The 26564-nt window shown below is 37.2% G+C and overlaps 1 protein-coding gene across 6 annotated transcripts in view; it reads left to right on the top strand.

Annotated features, from left to right (window-relative positions):
* Pkg21D (Protein kinase, cGMP-dependent at 21D) overlaps positions 1-26564 on the top strand; it is a 173192-nt gene that overhangs the window by 9981 nt on the left and 136647 nt on the right. For 2 of the 6 annotated variants that reach the window (XM_073967494.1, XM_073967491.1), the window contains exon 1: positions 10554-11277. The exons of 2 other annotated variants lie outside the window; for them this stretch is intronic. The gene's annotated coding sequence lies outside the window, so the exon portion shown is untranslated. Of the gene's footprint in view, positions 1-10553; positions 11278-26564 lie in introns of those variants that run through there. 2 more of the 6 variants (XM_073967495.1, XM_073967492.1) reach the window with 2 other exon arrangements.

Below are 26564 nucleotides of genomic sequence, written 5' to 3'. Positions count from 1 at the left end.
GGGCTGAGAATTCAAAACCCTTTTGGAGTTTTGCTCTTTGGGTTTATACCACCACCTCCATTTCAATACCGCACACCTTGTCAAATCGGTTCGGAAGCTGGACTTGAGATGTACCGACATATGGAGGCTATAACAAAATCTATACCTTTACTGAAAAATTTCTGCAGGAAGGTTTTCTGCTGCCAAAGAAACCAAAATTGACATTTTCAGCAAAATCGTTTGGTAAATGTGGCCAAGACCCTAGAAACAGGATAAGTTAGGAGGTATCTTTATATGGGCGCTACTCCGAAACTTGGACCTCATCTTCATCAATTGGAAAATATGGACAAGATCCTTGAAATAGCTAAAATCAAAGGGTACCTATGTATGAGGGCTATACCAATAGCCCTGACGAAGAACCAAGAAGAAAATACCAACATTTTGCGAAATTCGTTGGAAAATATGGGTAACACGTAAAAAATACTTTAAATCGGGGTATACCTTTATATGGGGACTATACCACAATGTGGACCGACATGATCTATTTCTTGTACCAATGAATCGATATGTAATCCAAAGGCCTCTATTAATGTTCAAAGCATTATCTTTAATCTTGCGAAGTATACCGCATAATATTGGGGACGCATTGCCTTTGGTTTAGGTTATATCTATCTAAAAAAGTTTGGCCTGAGAACCCAAAACACTTTTGGGGTTTTGATCTACTAACCGAATACTATCACCCCAGATTGGCTGTTGCTCAGTGTTATTTATCGCCGTGTCCGAACGCCGTGTTATAAGACAGCATTTGAATAGAAGTCCTACATGGCTGAAGAAAATGTCGTCAACATTGCACTGAGGAGTATTTTTGCCACCACCGAAAATTTGGGTTGCCTAGGTGCGCATTTCACTGTGATCTCCATTGTAACAATTTTATTCTCCATACTTCCTTCGATAATGGCCTGAAGGTTCCAAAAACCTCGCCCAAGTTGTGTCCTTGTAATATATGAAGGATTATGAAAGGAAGGATCATGTAGTTGTAATAAGGTCCACTGTTCATGATCCCTCACACCAAAAAATGTACCAAAAATTATTTTGTCAGCTACGGTGGATTCCTTCTGGGATACTGAATAAGTCGAAGGTTTTCATAGTGGTGTGCTCTTTCCTAAGCTGAATTATCAAACCAACGCCTTAACGCATGTTCGGTAACGTTCTCATAGGTGAACATAGTATTCATTGTTTAGGGACTCCACAGACTCGTTCCGTGAATTCAAGGGTCATACGTACTATGATATTTACTTCGAAACCCTCTTCCAAACTTGCCGTATTGTCCGCAACTGTTTATTTGGTTCATAGTCACTTTGTAGGCCGAACCTATTTTAATGTTGTTTAGCATTTCGTTGTAGGAAAACCTATTCGTCACTGAACTTATCACATCAAACACTCCATATTTATTGACCAATTAAATTTTGAAAATATTATATATTTAAAATTGAAATAAATATATGCCTACAATTTGACCACAACTCCTTCAAAACCCATTCCTTACTCATTTACATTCAACATTTAACCTTCTTTGTAATGGACATTTAATTACGTTTCTTGTAAGGCTAGACAAAACAACAACAAATACACCAACGAAAAAAATACTACGACAAAACTAAATTTACTATGACACCAACTCCTTTAACCCACACTCAAGGTCTGTTGTGGGGAAAACAAGAACGGCTATGGTAATTTTTGTCCCTCTGCACCATCATCGCCATTGCGATGGCATTAAGGAAGGTTAAATAAAAGTTTATTGAACGTTGAATTTGTTAAAGGTCAGTTATAAAAATAGTCAATTTCAATACACGAGTCCGAATCCAAAATGAAAAAAATCCAAAGGCCGTAGGGACAGCAACAAGAAAACAAAAATCAAAGGAGAGTTTGTCAAACATCAAATTACGGTAATTGTTGTGTTACAAAAGAAATGACAGACAAAAAAATCAATGACAAACAAATCGAATTGGCCTATTAGAGAAATGTGCGATAAACGTGATTTGTTGTTAAGGTATTTAAGAAAATTGTGAAAATTGTATAAGCGTGTTTGTCAAATCATGAGTGAAGTTGTACAATTTTTTGGATATAACTGGACATTTGTAGAAGAAAATACAAATTCATTGATGACGGCTTACTCATAATAACCTAAATACTAAAATATATGGTAACTCCAAACTTCACTGTATGAAAAACTTGCTACAATACGGATAAAAGCAAAAATTGTCAACCCACCCACCGAAGACAAGAATTATCAGAACAATGAAAAATGTCACGAACGCTTAGAAAAAAATATGACCCGTGTCCTGTTCTTGACATTAAATTACTCTGGGCGATTTTAATGCCAGAATTGAGCATGTTAAAGCGGCTTTAAGTTCGGCGGCCCCGAATTTTTTATACCCTCCACCACGGACTGTATTGATCTAAACGGGACCAATTAATTTCCTTTCATTAAAAAGTCGGGACGGGGCAGACTATGTGATACCCTACACCAATACCCCTGTGCATAAGCTTTTCACTGCTAAACATTTATTTCAGGGAATATTATACGACTACCACCAAATTAAATATGCTTCTTCCTCTCTGGGACCTCCTTAGGCTACCAAAATTTCGCGACAATCCGATAAAAATTGCGACATGTTTATTACAAAAAAAAAACAAGTAAAAAAGTAGAGATATACCCTCAGCCTATATGAATTGAAACTTTCATCTTCGGTCAGATCGTATGTATTTATGGTCTTTTCATTATTTTGTGGCCTTTTTTGGACATTTGAACTTGCCGACGAAAATATGGAAGGTTAAATAAAAGGATTAAAGTTCAAAAGTGTTGCAGAGGAGGTACTTAAAGGAACGGATTGACATAGTATATTATGGAAGTGGATTTTATTTTGGGATTCATTTTTTTTTTGATAGATATCGCGCACACTAGTCATTTCAGTGGGTCATCGTATAACTTATGGACCAGTATGCCAGGAAGCATGGACTTGTCCACGGAAAACATAATACCGCTGTAAGCAGGACAACAACGAACAGCGTCGGTATACATTTAAAAAAGGATCTTCGAACAGACCTTAATCTGCACTTAGACGCATATGTTGAACTTTTGTGAAGGTAAGGTACCTCCATTTTAGAAGTTAAACGAAATTTTGACAAAATATTAGGAGATCCAAAGTTTGGACCAAATATGTTCAAGAAAAATCGTACATACCATTTAAGTAACATATTTTAAATATTCGGGGGAAGTACCGGAAGTTGTGGACCGGTAGTGCCTATCTTCAAACTGAAAGTACGACAAAATATGAGGAAGGCCAAATTTTGGATCAAATCGGTTAGTTCGCGAGTTATCGTTCTCTCCAGACACTACATATGGTGCCATAGGGGTTTTTTTTACAACTTTCGGGCTGTTTTCTCAAGAAGTATTGACTTGCCCCTGAAAAAACTTTTAACCTCGTAATTGAGGTAGCAAATGCAAGTTGCTTCAAGAAAATCACAGTGATTCGAGAGCAGGTCTTAAAGTGAACTTATCCGTAACTTTGTGTGATAGGTACCCGAACGAGTGGACAACAATAGTCCATATTCCAAACTGTTCTATATCTGGTAGATAATTAGGATGTGTAAAGTATGGACCAAATCGTGCACTCTCTTTAAGAGTTATCGTGCGAACAATTTTTCCGAACATTTTTGAACTTTTGTGGGGGAGGTACCTGAAGGAGTTGTTGTTGTTGTAACAGTGGTTATTATTATGTTTGTATGTTCGTTTTTCTGTTCAATCTGGCTCTGGGTCTATCTCCAGTTCCAGGAAAGTGGCTGCTTCGATGGGATGTAACCACATATCCCCTGGAGTTAGATGAGTAGGTTTGGCTGGGCAGTTGAAAAGGTGTTTTGTGTCGTGCGGGTCCATGCCGCATACTGGACAGATGTCGTGCACGGCGCGTCGATTTCCACCCAATATGAATTTTGGCGACTGCAATATCCCGAGCATATTTGAGCCAAAACTACTCTAGTTCGTCGTGGCCGCAGACGCTCCTCAGCTGCGATAGATGGGGGATGTATTTCGAGGACTTTATTCACACTATATTTGCTTATGGCCTTAGCAACTGCATCCATGTGAATACTATTTAAACCTGCTTGATATGCCTGTTGCTCTAGGAGTTCTCTCGTGTATTGTTGGACCTCCCTCTCTAGAGCATGAGAGGAATACAGGAGAGATAGAGGTTAAACAGTTCCGGAGATATCACCCCACCTTGGGAAACTCTCTGTTTCACTCTACGGGGTTTGGACTTTTTGTTCCTGAATTCCACGTACGACTGGCGTCCACACATATAATTGACTATCCAACGTTTCAAGCTTGGCCGGAGGGTTGTCTGCTCAATCTCCTCAAACAGCGTGGAGTGCCTGACTGTATTAAAGGCTTTTGATAAGTCAAGCGCCACCATCATTGTTCTATCGCACGGCCGTCTCTGGTTGAGTCCTTGACAAATATATGTGGTAATGGCGTGCAGCGCAGTTGTCGTGCTGCTTACGGAAGCCATGCGGATGATCGGTAACGTGATAGCTATTTCTGATACTAGGGAGGACTAAAGCCTCAAGGGTCTTTGCTACAGGCGACAAAAGCGAAATCGGCCTGTACGATTCACTTTCCTGAAGGAGTGGATCGATATGGCTTATGTTCGAACTTAATCTATGCTTGGACAAACTAATACGAAGGCCCAATTCTGTTGATCCGTTCGAGAGTTATATTGTGCTCCAACCACAACACACGGTGTCATATGGGGTTTTTGCATCTTTCAGGCTATTTTCTCAGGAAGTATGGACTTGCCCCTAATGAGACATGTTCTGTCGTAAGCGGGGCAGTGAATACAAGTTGATCTTATAGATCTTATAGCGTTCTTCCTGGAAGTAACGTACCGTCAACGTAACACAAATTTAGAAGAAAATTTCTTAATCTTGCCACTGATGCCAATTATGTTAACGTACGTGTTCAGATAACAGAGTTATACGCTAATATATCCATACAAACCCTATTCTAGGGCAGCTTTACTCGGCGACCCACCATTAATAGTCTGGCACTAGATGGCAGCTGATTTTAATACTGAATAATCTTAAACCCATGACCTACTTTGGAAAATTATTCCCGAGGTGGGCACTGGTGGGCAACATGACTAAAACCTCCGGTCAAATTTAAGTATATGATCGAATTGGCATTACAAAATACACTAAGAAAAGATGCAGCTAACTAGAATTCCACAGCACGCAAAAACACTATTTTTTTAATGAAAACTAAGCTATTACCTCCTCCTTCAAAATCCACTGTAATATTTTGCTATACGTATTAGTTTCGCGATATTTTGAATATATTTACTTGCACTTAAAATATAGGTTGTACTCACAACAACAAATATTGGTGAAATGTTCTGACTTTTGAAGCTATTCTTAGGAAGTTCGCGTTCGAATGAAACAAAAACTAATATATTTTTAAAAAGGTCCATGTCATAGCTGTCAGAGTTGCCAGATGTTGTAGCAAAATTTTGACATTCATTTTTTTATTTTTGGCCAATGAGTGGATCCACTGTGTGGTGTAGGGTATCTTATAGTCGGCCCCGCCCGACTTTGGTCTTTTCTTTACTGGTTTTGTTTATAATCACTTGCATATCCTGACTAAATAGCGATGGAAGCAAAATATAACTGTTAAAAAAAATAATATAAAACTGTTTCAAAAGCGAGCAACGCTGACCGGGTCGCGGCTAGTGTTTATACCATCAGCATTTATGCTAACGAGGGTATATGGTAATATTCAAAAAAGTTTTACAATCGTTGAAGTTGAGGTTCACCATTTAATAAGTCGCGAACTGTTAAAATATTTTATAAAATATGAATGTATTTATATTAATTGAAGTGTTTTAACCACGATCTCATAATATGGACCATAACAAATAATTTTCGTGGAAGCTGCGTTGGTGGTAATATAAAAAAATGGGAAAAATGTGTTGAAGTAAACAAGTTTTTTTGTGTTCTTTCTTGATTTCTGGCCATACCACGCAAAACTCAAACCTGTGCTCAAAGAGAGAACTAAAGAATACCCCTTGGGCAACATGGTTCTAGTGTATGACTTTTCGATATATACACTGCATCCCCCTAAAATCGATGCTGACATTTTGAAGTTTTGATTTCAGTGTTTTTCGAATTGTTCTTATAATTAGAGGGTGCAACTAGATATTAATCGAAACTAATATATAGGATTGTAGAACTCGCGATTCCACGTCGTTCGATGTATATCTCATGAGTGTGCTCCGTACAGCTTCCTAGTAATAGGAGTCCAAAGGCGAAAATTTGGTGCGTAAATTTTCTGAAAAAACCTATTTTTTGGCTTTAAAATTTACAACTGTCGTACAGGTACCCCTGAACCCCGCGTGATTTTAGTTTTTTTACGTGCCGGATCTAATAAGCCCTTCCGCGTTCGAATCCATCCAATAAAACGCCGGATATAGATACCTTGAAAGTAGGAAAATCTGCAAAATTATATTTTGACAATTCCGCGAATTGAACCGCGATTTTCTTTGATTATTTTTACATAAATGTGATCCTTTATACGCGATTATTATATTTACCAAAAAGGTGTGTCACAAATTACAAAGATTCGGGAGTAATATCCCTATTTATCCCAAAATAGAATGTGGTGGCACATCCGTAGTTCTTGACGAATCTGTCTAAAATAATTTATATTGACGTATTTTTAATAGGCGGCCATTGAAATCGGATGCACCTTATAATCATATGCACATCGCGTAATTTTTGCCCACTTGAAGGTTTTTTGAATAGTAAGATGCAACTGATGGCACACTTTGGCCGCTGAATAAAACAAGGGAAAATCCATGCATATTGATAGACATGGACTCCCTGTATCCGAAAAGCACATGCACCTCAACTGATTTAAACGGATTCGCGAATTACACGCTTTTTAATTTTTGTGTTGTTTTCTTTGGTTGTAATTTCATTATTACGCTCTACTACTTAGTTCTATTTCTTATCGCAAAAAGCAAATATACTTTCAGGATGACAAATTATTTTCCATGTAATAGTTTTAGCAAAATACTTCAGGTTTTGTATGGAAAATTAACGAAATAGTGAATAACTCCCAAAAATATTTCTCAAATTTTTCTCATTAAACCTAAATATATATTTTTGAAATAAATTTCAACAATAAGTTTTCGTATTTTGTTGTTGCTGTAATATGCATGCAATGAACCCAATCTTTATAATTTTGGTCTCACATTTGTCTATGCGTTGTCTAGATTCTGTACGTATTTATACCCTACACCACACAGTGGTAAGGGGTATTATGTCTTTGTGCATTTGTATGTAACATACAAAAGGAAACGAAATAGACCCATAGTTCCTTTTGGGGATATACATATAATCACTTTCTGAGTCGATTTATGCATGTCCGTCCGTCTGTCTGTCTGTCTGTCTGTCCGTCTGTCCATGTATTTTTGTTCGCAACGTACAGGTCGCATTTTTTGTCCGATTCAGCTGAAAATTGGGGACTACGACTTTTTTAGCCATAGGAAGAACGCTATTGCTTTTGGTGAAAATCGGTTCAGATTTGGATATAGCTCCCATATATATTTTCGTCCGATTTCACGTATTTGCTGCACCAAACACGCTATATACGTCCACTTTTGATGAAATTTTGAATGTGTTACTGAATTCGGTCTACAAATAAGTGTGCCAAATTATATAGAAATCGGGTCAGATTTGGATATAGCTCCCATATATATTTTCGGCCGATTTCACGCATTTTCTGTACCACACACGCTATTTATGTCCGACTTCGATGAAATTTGAAATGTGTGACTGAGTTTGGTCTAAAAATAAATGTGCCAAATTATATCGAAATCGGTTCAGATTTGGATATAGCTCCCATATATATGTTCGCCCGATTTCACGTATGTGCTGCACCAATCACGCTATATACGTCCGATTTTAAGGAAATTTGGAACGTTTGACTGAATTTGGTCTAGAAATAAGTGTGTCAAATTATATAGAAATCGGTTCAGATTTGGATATAGCTCCCATATATATGTTCGCCCGATTTCACGTATGTGCTGCACCAATCACGCTATATACGTCCGATTTTAAGGAAATTTGGAATGTTTGACTGAATTTGGTCTAGAAATAAGTGTGCCAAATTATATAGAAATCGGTTCAGATTTGGATATAGCTCCCATATATATTTTCGGCCGATTTCACGTATTTTCTGTACCAAACACGCTATATATTTCCGATTTCGATGAAATTTGGAATGTGTGACTGAATTCAGTCTAGAAATAAATGTGCCAAATTATATCGAAATCGGTTCAGATTTGGATATAGCACCCATGTATATTTTCGGCCGATTTCGCGTATTTGCTGCTCCAAACACGCTATATAAGTCCGATTTCAATGATATTTGGAATGTGTGACTGAATTCGGTCTAGAAATAAATGTGCCAAATTATATCAAAATCGGTTTAGATCTGGATATAGCTCCGATTTATATTTTACATATTCACAGTGGTGTAGGGTATCATATAGTCGGCCCCGCCCGACTTTGATCCTTTCCTTACTGGTTTTAATTTATTTTTTAAAGATTTTTATGGACTCTGAATTAGAATAAATAAAATTTACCCCAAGATTTCTTCATTATATTTTTATTTTCCGCGAAAATAAAAATAAATTTTACAAATATTTTTGCATCTACGGATAGATATCAAATTCTGTTAACGATTTATGTATACATTTTTTTATTACAAACCAAAGGAATTTTTAAATATTTTATTCTTTATAAGGAAATAAAACCCCCTATAACTTTTGGGTGCAGCATCCAATTTTGTGAACGCGAACATATTTGAAACCACAATTTTTTTCTTAACGTATGTATCAAAAATCGCGGATGTGCTCGCAAAAAAAAAATATTTTTTTTTCAATGGTATTGAAAAGGAAACTTTATTCACCACCCCCCATACGACGGTACAAGTTTCATCACCCCTACGACACCGTCTTTAGTGGTTGGAGCGCGAGAAGGCTTTCTAACGGATTTTCCGATTCGGTCAAAAATTTGGCCTTCGTAATATTTTTTGCAAGCTTAGTTTAAGTTCGAAGATGGTACCTCCCCACAAAAGTTCGAAAATGTTCGGAAAATTTGTGTGCACCATAACTCATGAAAGGAGTGACCGATTTGGTCCATACTTTGCACATAGTGAAATTTCTACCAGACTTAGCTGAGGTTCCAATATGGACTCAATCGGTCCACTCCTTCGGGTACCTCGCACAAAAAAAATCGGAAGAGTTCAGCTTAGGACCTGATCTCGAATCGCTTTGATTTTTGTTGTAACAACTTGTATTCACCGCCTCCCATACGACGGTACAACCATCATCTGGGGCAAGTCCAAACTTCCTGAAAAAATAGTCCGAAGGGTTTAAAATACCCCTATGGCACCATGTGTAGTGGCTGGAGTGCACGTTAACTCTCGAACGGATCAACCGAATCGGTCCAAAAGTGGACTTCCCTTTGGTTTTTGTTGTAACAACTTGTATACGACGGTACATGTTTTTTTCAGGGGTAAGTCCTTACTTCTTGAGATAATGTCTACAAAAAAGCCTGCCGGCACCAACTAAACTGGGTAGTACGTAAGATAACCTCGAAGAGAGAAATCGATTTGGTCCAAACATTGTACATCGTGTTATATAGACGCCAGAAGTATTGTGTGTTACTTCTTTTCTTTAGGACCGAAGCTGAGGTTATATCTCTGTCGGCCAAGCCGACTGATACTTTTTTTACTTTCTGTTCATTCCAGTCTCCGAAAAAGAAACCTTAACAGTTGTTCTGCTGTTTTTCAAAAACGACACTCTGTCCTCTATAAAGAACTCCTGTTATCATAAGTCTTACACAAAGTTTTAAAAAACCTTGTCATTTGTCTAAAAATAATAGTTATCATTTATCTATAAAAAAAAAACTGTTCTTCAATCGTCCAAATGCTACATTTATAAATACGATTTATAGTCATTATAGGAGAACCCTTTCAGTCGCCTATTAAGATTCTTTTGACCAATATCATTGAACTAAGATTGAATCAAACGTCCCTCTTTAATATGTGAGAAATCTCCCGTTGTCCTTTTTGGTATCTTTGTGCGAAATTATGTTTTAGTCGAATATTATTTTCGAAAGTATTTGAAATCAATTAGCCGTTAAATTTTATAATTTTCGACATAGAACCTTAACGAAAGCTCCAATTCAGTTATTAACAGTTATACGAACTGTTAAACCTCTGTAGATACATTTAACAGCATTGCATTAACATAACTACAGCACTGTTAACAAAATGTATCTACAGTAGCCGGTTGTATCTACAGATAAAACCGCTCAAACATGAAAGCTTTTATGATTGTCTTACGCCAAACAAACTCTGTTAATTAGATTACACCTGTTGAATGCTGCTGCTCGCTAGACGTCGCCACTATGGTTTGTATTCGCCGCTATCAGCTGTGTAGCTAAAATTTAGTTGTTGGCCGCTCGTTATTGTGTACGCATGGAAATGAAGAAATTAAACGGATAAACGGAATTTTTGTGAATCAAAAAATTTGCTTTGAAATTATACTTTAACAAAGTTTTATGGTGGCAAATCAACTGAAAGAAAAACCAAAAAGAAAAACACCGAAGAAAAAAGGAAATAGATGGCAATGCCATCAACATTGTTGGCGGAAAATTTGAATATTTTAAACGTTAAAACAACGAAACAGATTTAACGAAGTAGAACAACGAAGTTATATGTGTGGCTACTTAGTAGGTAGGCAATCGTAAACCAATGGCCTCCAGGATAATGTTCGTGTAATCCAAGAAGAATAGTGTTTCCGAAGAGTGTTTAATTGTCTGTGTGTGTGAAAAAGTCAACACATATATGTACATGTGTATAAGCCGTGACTAGATTTATTGCTCAGCTAAACGAATGTTGCTTTTTCGCTTAACTCCGTTTCATAGTGTCAACTCCTTGGAGGAATTGGTGTGAGTGTTAAATTTCTTTTGAAATAATTTGCCCGCAAGAAATAAAAAGTGAATTTAAATATGTGTGAATTTCTAAGCATGGCATTAGTTCTTTATGAACCGTTAAAAGTGCAAGAAGATTTAAGAATAGCATCGCCTAAATAAAAATTACTTAAAACGTGGAAAATAACAAAATATTAATTCGTGAAAATTAAATAAAAATTATAATAATAATAAAATAAGGTGATTTAATTTCTTAAATAATTAAAATAAAAAATATAACTCAATGAAATTAAAATATAACAATTACACTAAAAAAAATTTCAAATAAAAAAACCCACACAAAATTATATGTAAAATAAAGTAATGATGAAAATAATATTTTAAAAATTTTATCAAACTTTGACAAAGATATTCTTTAAACAAATTAAATGTTAAATAAAATAATGACGAAAATAATATTTTAAAAATTGTATCAAACTTTGACAAAGATATTCTTTAAACAAATTTGTCTATCTTAAAAAATTCTTCTAAACCAGTAAACCAATTTGAAGATGGGATCACCAAACAAAAGTAATTAATTTTCTTTGAATAGTAAACTTCTTGTAAATAAAAAAAATATGTAAATAAAAATTAAACAAAACTATACTTGAATACCGGGAATGGCATTTGTGCACACAAGGCTTACACATAAGAGGAATTGATAAAAAATCTTTTTTTCTTTGTTTATATGTCTCATTCACTGACTTATATGTCATATAAAATTTCTCTTGCTTTGTGACTTTAGTAAAATTTAAAGTATACTATTTGTTTCATTGGTACGTACCATTGCGGAACAATTGGAAATAATTTGAAAACAAATACACAGCAAATATCTAATCATCAGATTTGAATTCGTACTGATATTAGATATCTGTTATCAACAGATTCATTTTATTCTGTGAATCATAATGGCATTTGATTTGGAATATATTGTTGATTGATTTTTTCACAAAACCGAAGAAAGAGTTGCGGATTGAGGTACAAATCTGAAATTTGAAGGTGAGACTGATGGAGTGTAAGATAGATAGTGCAAAAAATGCTAAAAAGCAGTAAATTTTGCACCACTACTTTATATAATAAAGTATAGTGCTAAAATCTTGGGATGTGTGGTTCATGAATGTAAAGAGGTGATATTGACAATTTATTAAATACGTTCACAGTGCTTTTGGACCAACTTTAAATGAAAGGAGCTTACATCTGGGAAGATTTTGCGGATTCTGAAACTACAATGTTCATAGATGAGAAAAATCAAAAATCGGAAAAAGAAAAAAAAAAACAAAAATCGCCGGAGCGCTTTTTTAAATAAATCGCTTTCAAGGTTTTGCTGGGAAACCGCAAGCCCTATTAAAATGGAAGTAAAGAAAATGTTGCAGCACGTAATTCTCGTATGTTTTACCATTTTTATACACGCTGAGAAAAAATATTGTTGGAACAATCATATTCTAAGAACAAAATAGTGTATTTTAAAATTCTTAAAATATGTATTATTGGCCCAACAATATATTTTGTGTCATCATGTTTCCTAAAAATAATATATATGGTTGAAACAACAATATATATTTTCAGATTTTTAAAATACACTATTTTGTTCTTAGAATATGATTGTTCCAACAATATCTCTTCTCTGTGTGTACCCCCAGCATTTATGCTAATGGGAGTATATACACATTCATACGGGCAAAATGTGCCTCATCGAAATAATGGTTTTAGACCCCAAGAATGTTTGGACAAAATGTGCTTCAGACAATTTGGAGTCGATTTAGCAACGTCCGTCCGTCTGTCTGTCTGCCTCGTGCACACGATAACACTCGAACGGATGAACAGATTTGGTCCAAGTTTTGGCTTTCGTAATATTTTACCCAAACTTAGTTTAAGTTCGAAGATGGGCTATATCCGTCCACTCCTTCAGGTACCTCCCCCACAAAAGATCGAAAATGTTCGGAAAATTTTTGCGCACGATAACTCTTGAAGGGAGTAACCGATTTGGTCCACACTTTGCCCATCGTGAAATGTATACCAGACTTAGATAAGGTTTTAATATGGACTTAATCGGTCCACTCCTTCGGGTACCTCAAACACAAAATTTCGGAAAAGTTCAGTTTAGGGCGATCTCTCGAATCACTTCGATTTTTGTTTTAGCGACTTGTATTCACTGCCCCCCATACGATGGTACAACTTTCATCATAGGCAAGTCCATACTTCCAGAGAAAATAGCCTGAAAGGTGCAACAAAATCCCTATGACACCGTGTGTAGTTGTTGGAGCGTAAGATAACTCTCCAACGGATCTGCCGATTCGATCCAAAACTTGGCCTTAGTAATATTTTGTCCAAACATAGTTTAAGTTCGAAGAAAAGCCATATCGGTCTACTGCTTCAGGTACCTCCTCCACAAAATTTCAAAAATGTTCGGATAAATTGTTCGTACGATAACTATTGAAGGGAGTGACCGATTTGATCCATACTTTACACATCCTAATATAACTACCAGATATAGATCAGGTTCGAATATGGACTATATTTGTCCACTCCTTCGCGTACATCCCACACAAAATTTCGGATAAATTCACTTCAAGACCTGCTCTCGAATCATTTTGATTTTTGTTGAAGCAACTTGCATTCGCTGCCTCTATTACGACGGTAAAAGTTTTTTTCAGGGGCAAGTCCATACTTTTTGAGAAAACAGCCCGAAAGGTGTAAAAACCCCTATGTATAGTGCTATAGTGTAGTGACTGGAGAGCACGATAACTCTCGAACTGATTAACCGATTTGGGCTTCGTCATATTTTGTCCAAACTTAGTTACAGTTCGAAGGTGGACAATACCGGTCCACAACTTCCGGTACTTCCTATCATTACATATCGGTCCTATCCTTAGGGTACGTTATCTCCCTCACAAAAGTTAAAAATTTATGTCTAAGTGCAGTTTAGGATTTGTTCGAAGATCCTTTGGAAATGTATACCGATGATGTGCGTTATGGTCGTCTTTACAGCGATATTATGTTTTCCGTGGACAAGTCCATGCTTCCTTGCATACTGGCACAAAATTTATACGATGATTCAACAAAATGGCGAGTGCGCGCGATATCTATCGAAAAGATATGACTATCAGCATAAGATCCACTTCAATAATAGACGGTGCCAGTCCATTCCTTCAAGTACATCCTCCGCAACACCATTGAACTTAAATCCTAATCCACATTTTGGTCGACAAGTTAAAATGTCCATAAAGGGGCACAACATTCTGAAAAGACCCCCAATACATTCGATCTGTCCGTAGATGAAACTTTCAATTTAAATAGGCTGAGGGTATATCTCTGTCGGCAAAGCCGACTGATACTTTTTTACTTCTTAATTTTAGGTTTAACTATTGTCGACAATTTACTTGCCGCTAATTTAAAGCTTTGCTGGTCTTTTTGATTAGCAGTTAACATATTTCGAATACTCCAAATAAACGCTTAGGGGTAGCTTAGCGCTTTTTTGCAGTAACTCTGATTTTTATCATCAATGGCATACTTTGTATTAATTTAAAGCTCAGATGTTATAATTTCATTATCCAGCTCTCCCCTTGGAATATGTCCAACAGAAGCAGAAATATCCGCCATCGAAATAAAATTCCACAAATTGGAAATTGAGATATCTGTAGTGGAATTCTGTAACTCATTTTTTTAAATCGATAGAATTAAAACGCAAAGCTATGAATGAAAAGTATCAATAAAAGCTGACAACACTGTTGCCATCGGTAGAATTTAGCAACAACTTTATTTTGGTTGTTAACTTACCGAAAAATTTCGTTAATTACCGAAATTATAACCATAATAAGATATAATGTCAGCCTGATAAATTTTTATCAGTGGATACCGGCTAAATTATCAAAATCTTTTTCCCCAAAAATTATGTTTTCAGAATGTTGTGCCCTTTTTTACGTATGAACATGCCGATGAAAGTATCGAAACTTTTGAGCTATTTATCTTAACGATTGTGGTCGTTACGAATAAATTCATACGATTTGCTAATAAATTTAATATGGATTAAAGCGGAAAAGCATTGGACTTTTGCGGAGAATGTACCTTAAATAATGGACCTACATATTCCACATCGGAAGTGGATCTCATGCTGAGAGTCATTTCTTGCGGTAGTGATTGCGACCACCAGCCAAATTTGGATTTAAAATTTTTGAACCTTTACGTCTGGAAGCAGGAACATAATATGGCTGTAAACAAGACCACACACAGTAGCTTTGGTCAAAACTCTAAAGGATCTTCGAACAGCCCTTAAACTCTACTTATGTTGAACTTTTGTGGAAGTGGTACCCGAAGGAGACTTAAACTAAGTTTGGCCAAAATATTGTAAGATTCAAAATGTGGACCAAAAGCGTGATCCGTTCGAGAGTTATCTTGTTGGAGCGCATGATAAGACAGACAGAGTGGGCGACGGACGGACTGGGCTAAATGACTCCAGAATGTTTAAAACGGATTTCGTCAAAATATATGTGGAATTAAAAAACCAATACCAATGAACATTATCAATGTTCATATAAGCTCATTAGCCTAAAGTCTGAGGGTAAGGTTGGGATGATTTGAACATCATTAGGGGCGCTTCGCGTTTCTGATTCTTGGGATTGTACTGAGCAAAAAAGTCCACTACTGCATATGTCTACGGTAAAAAATCGAGCCTCCCGATTTTGACTTGAAGTTTTTTATCAACGTTTTTTGGATATTTTGGCATATAGCAGTCAAACCATTGAGATTTTCGATCCAACACTAAGACGAAAATTGTAGCCAGGATAATAATTAAGAACCCCCTAGGACATCGCAACAGCATTGGAATGCTCCTTCAGGCAGTTCTGGCCTTGAGACAATGCACATTTTTCGGAAAATATCGATAAACAAGTAATAAAGTATCAATCGACTTTGCCGACAGAGATATACCCTCACCTGTGTGAATCTTTTTTTCCCGAAAAACTAATGATGAATGAACTTGCCAACAAAATTATGGATTTGGATTAAAACTCAAAAGTTTTGCGGGGAAGTAGCTAAAGGAATGGACCGAAATAGTCAATTTTGAAAGTGGGTTAAATTTTTGTAGTCATACCTCTCGATAAATATCGCTCTCACCAGTCATTTCAGTTAGTGACCATATAACTTAGAGCTTTTGGACCATTATATCAGGAAACATGGACTTGCCAACGAAAAAACAGAATATCGCTGAAAACAGGTTCACTAGGTGGCTCCGTTCATGAAATATCGCCCGTACCATTTTAGCGAATATTTTCGAAATTTTGTGTGTGAGGTATTGGAAGAGTGGACCTATAAGCAACACATTCGATTTTCATCTAGTATTCGAAAAAATGTTACGATATGCAAGGTGTGAACCAATGCAGTATACGGTTCGAGAGTTGTCGTGCTGTGCAGTGGCTGGTGCTGCTAATATCAAGAAATGTACTTGTACCATCGTAATCGGGGCCATGAGTGCAACCTGTTGCAAGAAAACTCAAAACGATTTGAGAGGAGGTCTTGAACTAAATTTTCCCCAAATGTTGTGTGGGAGGTACCCGAAGAAGTTGATATATACAGTCCACATTCTAACCAGATCTATCCCTCGTAGACATCTTATGATGTGCAAAGTATGGCCTTCGAGAGTTATCGTGCGCGCTATTTTACCGAAAAGTTTTGAACTTTATTAGGAGAGGTACATGAAGGGGTGGAACGATATGACCCATCTTAGAACTTGATTTAAGTTAGCGCAAAAAAATACGACTTCCAAATTTTGCATCGAATCGGTTTATCCACTCGAGATTTATCGTGCGCTCCATCCACTACTCATGGTGCCATAGCGGGTTTTTACAGCTTTCGAGTCATTTTCTCAGGAAGTATGGAATTGCCCCTAAAAAAACTTGTACCATTGTAATGGGGCAGCGAAAACAAGTCGTTACAACAAAAATCAAAACGATCCGAGGGGAGCTTTTAAACTTCACTTTTTTTCCGAATTTTGTGTGGGAGATAACCTGAAGGAGTGGACCGATAGAGTCCATATTCAGACCTGATCTATGCCTGCAAGCAATTTGGATACTTCCTTTTTGCGAAAATTTTTGAACATTTGTAGGGGTGGTACATGAAGGAGTGGAATGATATGGCCTATTTTCGAATTTAAACTAAGTTTGGACAAAATTAAACGATATCCAAAATTTGCACCAACTAGATTGATCCGTTCCACAGTGGTCCCACTTGTATGAAAAAGAGTGCAAAACATAGTTCTAATCGAGCTACCGCCTCCAAATTTTAAACGTAGGTTTATAACAAGCTGAAAAGACAGAAAACCATTTTTAGTGGATGTAGGTTCATATTTGGGTATAGCTCCCATAGAAATGTACCGCCCGATTTTTTATATTTTGACGATTTTGGGCAAATTTTCCAACCGATTTGGATGCTATTTTGCATTTTGAGTTCTGAGTGAATAAACTACCTCTTTGCAAAAAATATTCAATATATGTCCACGTTAAGGTGTAGCCCTCATATAAATATACCCTCAGATTTTCGCTATTTTTACAATTTTAGCGACTTAGCAACTGATTTGGCTGCAATTTGGCAATTTGAGTTCCGATACCTCCATGTAAAAAATAGTCAATACTGGTCTACGTTTAGGTATAGCCCCCATATAAACGTACCTCCAGATTTTCGAAATTTTGACTATTTTACCAACATTTTCCAACCGATTTGACTGTAATTTTGCATTTTGAGTTCTGAATGAGCAATTTAATCAATTTAAAATTTTTTGAAACGGATTTCGTCCAAAGATACCTGCGTTGTAAAACCATTATTTCGATAAGGCACATCTTTGGTCGTATCAAAGTGTATATACTCTCTTTAGCCTAAAAGCTAAGGGTATAATTATTCCACTTGTATTTCTCGAAGGGGTTAAGTTAGAATTTTTAATTTTGAAATGAACATCAAAATCAGGAGGTACCGTTCTATTGGGGCTATACCAAAACATGGACCTATGTTCACAATTTTTGGTAAAGAAGTTCTGTGACCCAAATGGCAAATTACAGATATTTCGGAAAAAAATGCTGCTAAAATGCTCAAATTACCTTTAATCCGGAGGTATCGTTACATGGGGCCTATATGAAAACATGGACCTAAAATTGGCAATTTTTGTTGTAGAAGTTTTGTGGTCACGGGGAACATCATATTTCAAAATACCTTTAATCGGAAGGTACCTTTATATGGAGGCTATACAAACACATGGACCCATGCTGACAATTTTGGTAGGAGAACTTTTGTTTTGTGACCCCTGGGAAATTTAAATGTTAAATTATAGGTAGTTCGGTCAAAAAATGTAGCCAAAATTATCAAAATACCTAAAATCTGTAGGTGTCATCATATGGGGACTATACCAAAACGTGGACCTATGTTCACAATTTTTGGTAGAGAAGTTATGTGGTCCCTGGAAACCCCAAATGTCAAATTACAACTAGTTCGGACAAAAAATACAGCTAAAATCCTCGAAATAAATTAAATTCGGAGGTATCGTTATTTGGGGTCTATACCAAAACGTGGACCGATATAGCCCATTTTCTATTTTGATCTATGTTCAGACTAATGACACATGTGTACAAAATTTCTAACATTAAAGTAAAATGATTGACGACCACTTAATTTGGCTGCAGAACATTCGAGTTTCTTAAGGTAGGGTCACATTAGGCAAATATTTGCTCCAGCGACAGGCAGTGTGCACTTACTAAGATCAAGTGATCAAAAATTTCAAGGCAATCTTTACGCTCACTTGTTCTGAGTAAGCCCAAAGCTTGTCGCTGAAGCAAATATTTGCCTAATGTAACCCTACCTTTAAGCTTACGCCGCACCGTGGTTCAGAAATCGATTTTCCTGGCCAAAACCCCCATTTTTGGTTATCACCGATTGTTAATTTCTATATGGGATTCGATAGTAAACATATTGAAACTAAGGAAAGCAAAAACTTAGATTAAAATATTGGAAGGTGTGGGCGTGGCGTGCTCCTAAAGACGAAAATTGTTTTCCAATTTTGGAAAATACGAAATTTTGGCAAATTTCTGGAGAGAGACATAGGTATTTCTCCGAAACTACAACATATATTGTGTTCATTGTTTTTGTTAGGTAGGATTGTGGCCTTTAAGAGTCATTTTATTAAATTACCGTAGCGTTTACACGAAGTGAGCTATTTTATTTTTTTTCTCAGGTATTACATTTTAGTGAAATTCCAAGTTAAGTGGACTAGAACTTTTAGGGAACAGCTTGGAACAAAGTTCCGTTTTCACAGAATGGTGCCCGACAGTGTCCTCTCGCCCATATATACTTTTGTACCAGCACCGTTCCGTCCGTTTAACACGTTTTTAAATTTTTTGAAATTACATGGGTAAAAATGTGTGTTTTTTCCATTTTTAATATATGTGTTTTTATAAGAGTTGTAAGAATTTCGTGAAAAGCCAAGGAGTATTTTTTCAAGTTTTGAAAGTTTGGAAAAAAATTAAAATTTTTTGAACAAAAATTTTTAGCAAAAAAAAATTCCAATTTTTTTATGATTTTTTGTATTTTTATTGTTTATTCATTGGGCTTTTTACAGTGTTTTTTTTTTAAATAGTTAGAACATATGAATAACTCATAAACACTCAATTTTTTTTTTGGAAAATATGAAAAAAAGAATAATATTTTTAACATTGACCTTGAATTCCTCTGCAACCGCTAGACCGTATTTGTTGGCTTTTAATGTGGCGGAAAGATAAAATGAAGTGTTATCTGTCTAACAAAAATTATGAAAATATCTCTCTCTGTTCAAACGTTACAGAGTTTTGACCAGGAACACACGATTCTGAATCACTGTGCGTCGTTGTTAATGATATGCTTCTACTCTCTTAGAGATTCCTTGCTACTGCAGACTATCCAATTTTAATACCAAATTACTTCTTTAACTCAATCGTTAAATAGTTGTTAGATTTCGAAACACTGTGGCCGTTAGAACAAATCAAATTTTTAATTATCTCATAATTGTTATTTAATCATAATTGCTGCATTTAAGAAAAGTCCTCAACCAACGACGCTAATCGATTGTGTTGATAATTGGCCAAGTACCGGCGTTAGTATTTCAAAATAATTGATATTGGCATTTGAGTCGTCTGTTGTTGTTTGTGTTTTTGTTTTTAGAAATTGTCAACAACTTCCAAAAACACAAACGGAAATGGATCGACGATAATTGCCAACAATAAAATAACTGGCATTAAATTTGAAAACAATATGAAAATATTACAACAATAACAACGAGGAGGCAATTATAAATCTGTAGAATTTTTTCTGCTACAGATATAAAAACAAAAAAAAAAACAAATAACGTCCATCACCAGCCTGTTGATTAACAACCATAGCAATAACAACAATCAGAAGATAAGTTAATTAAATCAAATCAAATAAAAATGAATCGTTTACCCTCTCACCCCCAAACCCGCCAAGCAGAAACAGTAAAAAGATTCTCTTTCTAGTTATTGCGTCAACATATTTAACTGATTTGTAATCTTTGTGCTATAATCAAGCGACAACAACAACGAGAGAACAGCAACAACAATACTAGGAAGCATTGTCGGAGAGAAAAAAAAATAAACACCCAAAATAACAAGCAACCAGCGAACCAACGACCTGAACAAATGAACAAATTCGAATTAAATTACAAAAATAAAATAAAAAAATTTAATCCGAATAGCAAACATGAAGAACGCGACACGTGTCTAGCGCCAAGAGATATACAAACAATGCTGGCCATTTATTTCATCTGTGAAGCTGGGAGTCTATTAACCGCAAAAACATGAAACACACACATACATATGTACATGTGGAAACCAGTACATATTTGTTTTTCTTTAAAAGTGTGATTTTTTATTACACGCGAATTTTTGGTGGATTTTTGAACCGCAGTTTTAAAATTTATTCATTGCTAATGAACATTTTAAAACAGGGATTTTTTATTTGTTATTGCATTTTTAAGGGGTATAAAATGTTAAAGAGCCTTTTAACGTCATCTCTATACATGCGCCTATTTGGCCAACAAATCAACATTTCAAAGAATTCAGCAGGTGGTAGGAATAATAAATATTGTATAGAAACCTTAACGGAGGTCTTCTATTCTACTGAAGCCTTTAACAGAAGTCTTCAGTTCAATAGAAGCCTCCTACGGAGGTCTTCTATTCTATAAAAGCCTCCTACGGGGGTCTTCTATTCCATAGAAGCCTCCTACGGAGGTATTCTAGTCTATAGAAGCCTCCTACGGAGGTCTTCTGTTCTATAGAAGCCTCCTACGGAAGTATTCTATTCTATAGAAGCCTCCTACGGAGGTCTCCTATTCTAAAGAAGCCTTCTACGGCGCTCTTCTATTCTATAGAAGCCTCCTACACAGGTCCTATATTCTATAGAAACCTCCTACGGAGGTCTTCTATACTATAGAAGCCTCCTAGGGAGGTTTTCTATTCTATAGAACCCTCCTAGGGAGGTCTTCTATTCTATAGAAGCCTCCTACGGAGGTCTTCTATTCTATAGAAGCCTCCTACGGAGGTCTTCTATTCCATAGAAGCCGCCTACGGAAGTATTCTAGTCTATAGAAGCCTCCTACGGAGGTCTTCTGTTCTATAGAAGCCTCCTACGGAAGTCTTCTATTCTAAAGAAGCCTCCTACGGAAGTCTTCTATTCTAAAGAAGCCTCCTACGGAGGTCTCCTATTCTAAAGAAGCCTTCTACGGCGCTCTTCTATTCTATAGAAGCCTCCTACGGAGGTCTTCTATTCTATAGAAGCCTCCTACGGAGGTCTTCTCTTCTGTAGAAGCCTCCTACGGAGGTCTTCTCTTCTGTAGAAGCCTCCTACGGAGGTCTTCTCTTCTGTAGAAGCCTCCTACGGAGGTCTTCTATTCTAGAGAAGACTCCAACGGAGGTCTTCTATTCTATAGAAGCCTCCTACGGAGGTTTTCTATTCTATATAGAAGCCTCCTACGGAGGTCTTCTATTCTATATAGAAGCCTCCTACGGAGATCTTCTATTCTATAGAAGCCTCCTACGGAGGTCTTCTATTCTATAGAAGCCTTTTACGGAGGTCTTCTATTCTATAGAAGCCTCCTATGGAGGTCTTCTATTCTATAGAAGCCTCCTATGGAGGTCTTCTATTCTATAGAAACCTCCTATGGAGGTCTTCTATTCTATAGAAGCCTCCTATGGAGGTCTTCTATTCTATAGAAACCTCCTATGGAGGTCTTCTATTCTATAGAACCCTCCTAAGGAGGTCTTCTATTCTATAGAAGCCTCCTACGGAGGTCTTCTATTCTATAGAAGCCTCCTACGGAGGTCTTCTATTCTATAGAAGCCTCCTACGGAGGTCTTCTATACTATAGAAACCTCCTAGTTAGGTCTTCTATTCTATAGAAGCCTCCTACGGAGGTCTTCTATTCTATAGAAGCCTTTTACGGAGGTCTTCTATTCTATAGAAGCCTCCTATGGAGGTCTTCTATTCTATAGAAGCCTCCTATGGAGGTCTTCTATTCTATAGAAGCCTCCTCTGGAGGTCTTCTATTCTATAGAAACCTCCTATGGAGGTCTTCTATTCTATAGAAGCCTCCTACGGAGGTCTTCTATTCTATATAGAAGCCTCCTACAGAGGTCTTCTATTCTATATAGAAGCCTCCTACGGAGGTCTTCTATTCTATATAGAAGCTTCCTACAGAGGTCTTCTATTCTATATAGAAGCCTCCTACGGAGGTCTTCTATTCTATATAGAAGCCTCCTACGGAGGTCTTCTATTCTATATAGAAGCCTCCTACGGAGGTCTTCTATTCTATATAGAAGCATCCTACGGAGGTCTTCTATTCTATATAGAAGCCTCCTACGGAGGTCTTCTATTCTATATAGAAGCCTCCTACGGAGGTCTTCTATTCTATATAGAAGCCTCCTAAGGAGGTCTTCTATTCTATATAGAAGCCTCCTACGGAGGTCTTCTGCTCTATATAAAAGCCTCCTACGGAGGTCTTCAATTCTATATAGAAGCCTCCTGTGGAGGTCTTCTATTCTATAGAAGCCTCCTACAGAGGTCTTCAATTCTATATAGAAGCCTCCTATGGAGGTCTTCTATTCTATAGAAGCCTCTTACGGAGGTCTTCTATTCTATAGAAGCCTCCTACGGAAGTCTTCTATTCTATAGAAGCTTCCCACGGAGGCATTCTATTCTATAGAAGCCTCCTACGGAGGTCTTCTATATAAGCCTCCTTTGGAGGTCTTCTATTCTATAGAAGCCTCCTACGGAGGTCTTCTATTCTATAGAAGCTTCCTACGGAGGTTTTCTATTCTATAGAAGCTTCCTACGGAGGTCTTCTATTCTATAGAAGCCTCCTACCGAGGTCTTCTATTCTATAGAAGCCTCCTACGGAGGTCTTCTATTCTATAGAAGCTTCCTACGGAGGTCTTCTATTCTATAGAAGCCTCCTACGGAGATCTTCTATTCTATAGAAGCCTCCTACGGAGATCTTCTATTCTATAGAAGCCTCCTACGGAGATCTTCTATCCTATAAAAGCCTCCTACGGAGGTCTTCTATTCTATAGAAGCCTCTTACGGAGGTCTTCTATTCTATAGAAGCCTCTTACGGAGGTCTTCTATTCTATAGAAGCCTCCTACGGAGATCTTCCATTATATTCTATAGAAGCCTCCTACGGAGGTCTTCTATCCTATAAAAGCCTCCTACGGAGGTCTTCTATTCTATAGAAGCCTCCTACAGAGGTCTTCTATTCTATAGAAGCCTTTTACGGAGGTCTTCTATTCTATAGAAGCCTCCTACGGAGGTCTTCTATTCTATAGAAGCCTCTTACGGAGGTCTTCTATTCTATAGAAGCCTCCTACGGAGGTCTTCTATTCTATAGAAGCTTCCCACGGAGGCATTCTATTCTATAGAAGCCTCCTACGGAGGTCTTCTATATAAGCCTCCTTTGGAGGAAGTCTTCTATTCTATAGAAGCCTCCTACGGAGGTCTCCTATTCTAAAGAAGCCTTCTACGGCGCTCTTCTATTCTATAGAAGCCTCCTACGGAGGTCTTCTATTCTATAGAAGCCTCCTAAGGAGGTCTTCTATTCAATAGAAGCCTCCTGCGGAAGTCTTTTATTCTATAGAAGCCTCCTACGGAGGTCTTCTATTCTATAGAAGCCTCCTACGGATGTCTTCTATTCTATAGAAGCCTCCTACGGAGGTCTTCTATTCTATAGCAGCCTCCTCCTTTTAAAACAGGGATTTTTTATTTGTTATTGCATTTTTAAGGGGTATAAAATGTTAAAGAGCCTTTTAACGCCATCTCCATACATGCGCCAATTTGGTCAACAAATCAACATTTCAAAAAAAAAAAATAAGAAAAGAAGTCAGCAGGTGGTAGGAATAATAAATATTGTATAGAAACCTTAACGGAGGTCTTCTATTCTACTGAAGCCTTTAACAGAAGTCTTCAGTTCAAAGAAGCCTCCTACGGAGGTCTTCTATTCTATAGAAGCCTCCTACGGGGGTCTTCTATTCCATAGAAGCCTCCTACGGAGGTATTCTAGTCTATAGAAGCCTCCTACGGAGGTTTTCTGTTCTATAGAAGCCTCCTACGGAAGTATTCTATTCTATAGGTCTTCTATTCTATAGAAGCCTCCTACGGTGGTCTTCTATTCTATAGAAGCCTCCTACGGTGGTCTTCTATTCTATAGAAGCCTCCCACGGAGTTCTTCTATTCTATAGAAGCGTTCTACTACTACTCATATGGAGCTCTTCTATTCTATAGAAGCCTCCTAGGAGGTTTTCTATTCTATAGAAACTTCCTACGGAAGTATTTTATTCTATAGAAGCCTCCTACAAAGGTCCTATATTCTATAGAAACCTCCTACGGAGGTCTTCTATTCTATAGAAGCCTTTTACGGAGGTCTTCTATTCTATAGAAGCCTCCTATGGAGGTCTTCTATTCTATAGAAACCTCCTATGGAGGTCTTCTATTCTATAGAAGCCTCCTATGGAGGTCTTCTATTCTATAGAAACCTCCTATGGAGGTCTTCTATTCTATAGAAGCCTCCTACGGAGGTCTTCTATTCTATATAGAAGCCTCCTACAGAGGTCTTCTATTCTATATAGAAGCCTCCTACGGAGGTCTTCTATTCTATATAGAAGCCTCCTACGGAGGTCTTCTATTCTATATAGAAGCCTCCTACGGAGGTCTTCTATTCTATATAGAAGCCTCCTACGGAGGTCTTCTATTCTATATAGAAGCCTCCTACGGAGGTCTTCTATTCTATATAGAAGCCTCCTACGGAGGTCTTCTATTCTATATAGAAGCCTCCTAAGGAGGTCTTCTATTCTATATAGAAGCCTCCTACGGAGGTCTTCTGCTCTATATAAAAGCCTCCTACGGAGGTCTTCAATTCTATATAGAAGCCTCCTGTGGAGGTCTTCTATTCTATAGAAGCCTCCTACAGAGGTCTTCAATTCTATATAGAAGCCTCCTATGGAGGTCTTCTATTCTATAGAAGCCTCTTACGGAGGTCTTCTATTCTATAGAAGCCTCCTACGGAAGTCTTCTATTCTATAGAAGCTTCCCACGGAGGCATTCTATTCTATAGAAGCCTCCTACGGAGGTCTTCTATATAAGCCTCCTTTGGAGGTCTTCTATTCTATAGAAGCCTCCTACGGAGGTCTTCTATTCTATAGAAGCTTCCTACGGAGGTTTTCTATTCTATAGAAGCTTCCTACGGAGGTCTTCTATTCTATAGAAGCCTCCTACCGAGGTCTTCTATTCTATAGAAGCCTCCTACGGAGGTCTTCTATTCTATAGAAGCTTCCTACGGAGGTCTTCTATTCTATAGAAGCCTCCTACGGAGATCTTCTATTCTATAGAAGCCTCCTACGGAGATCTTCTATTCTATAGAAGCCTCCTACGGAGATCTTCTATCCTATAAAAGCCTCCTACGGAGGTCTTCTATTCTATAGAAGCCTCTTACGGAGGTCTTCTATTCTATAGAAGCCTCCTACGGAGATCTTCCATTATATTCTATAGAAGCCTCCTACGGAGGTCTTCTATCCTATAAAAGCCTCCTACGGAGGTCTTCTATTCTATAGAAGCCTCCTACAGAGGTCTTCTATTCTATAGAAGCCTTTTACGGAGGTCTTCTATTCTATAGAAGCCTCTTACGGAGGTCTTCTATTCTATAGAAGCCTCCTACGGAGGTCTTCTATTCTATAGAAGCTTCCCACGGAGGCATTCTATTCTATAGAAGCCTCCTACGGAGGTCTTCTATATAAGCCTCCTTTGGAGGTCTTCTATTCTATAGAAGCTTCCCACGGAGGCATTCTATTCTATAGAAGCCTCCTTTGGAGGTCTTCTATTCTCCTACGGAGGTCTTCTATCCTATAAAAGCCTCCTACGGAGGTCTTCTATTCTACAAAGGTCCTATATTCTATAGAAACCTCCTACGGAGGTC

Source organism: Musca autumnalis, unplaced genomic scaffold (genome assembly GCF_047663935.1).
Source record: "Musca autumnalis isolate F117 unplaced genomic scaffold, ASM4766393v1 scaffold_2, whole genome shotgun sequence".
Lineage (NCBI taxonomy): Eukaryota > Metazoa > Arthropoda > Insecta > Diptera > Muscidae > Musca > Musca autumnalis.
Note: the sequence above shows the minus strand (reverse complement) of the source record. Positions and strands in the feature narration are given on the sequence as shown.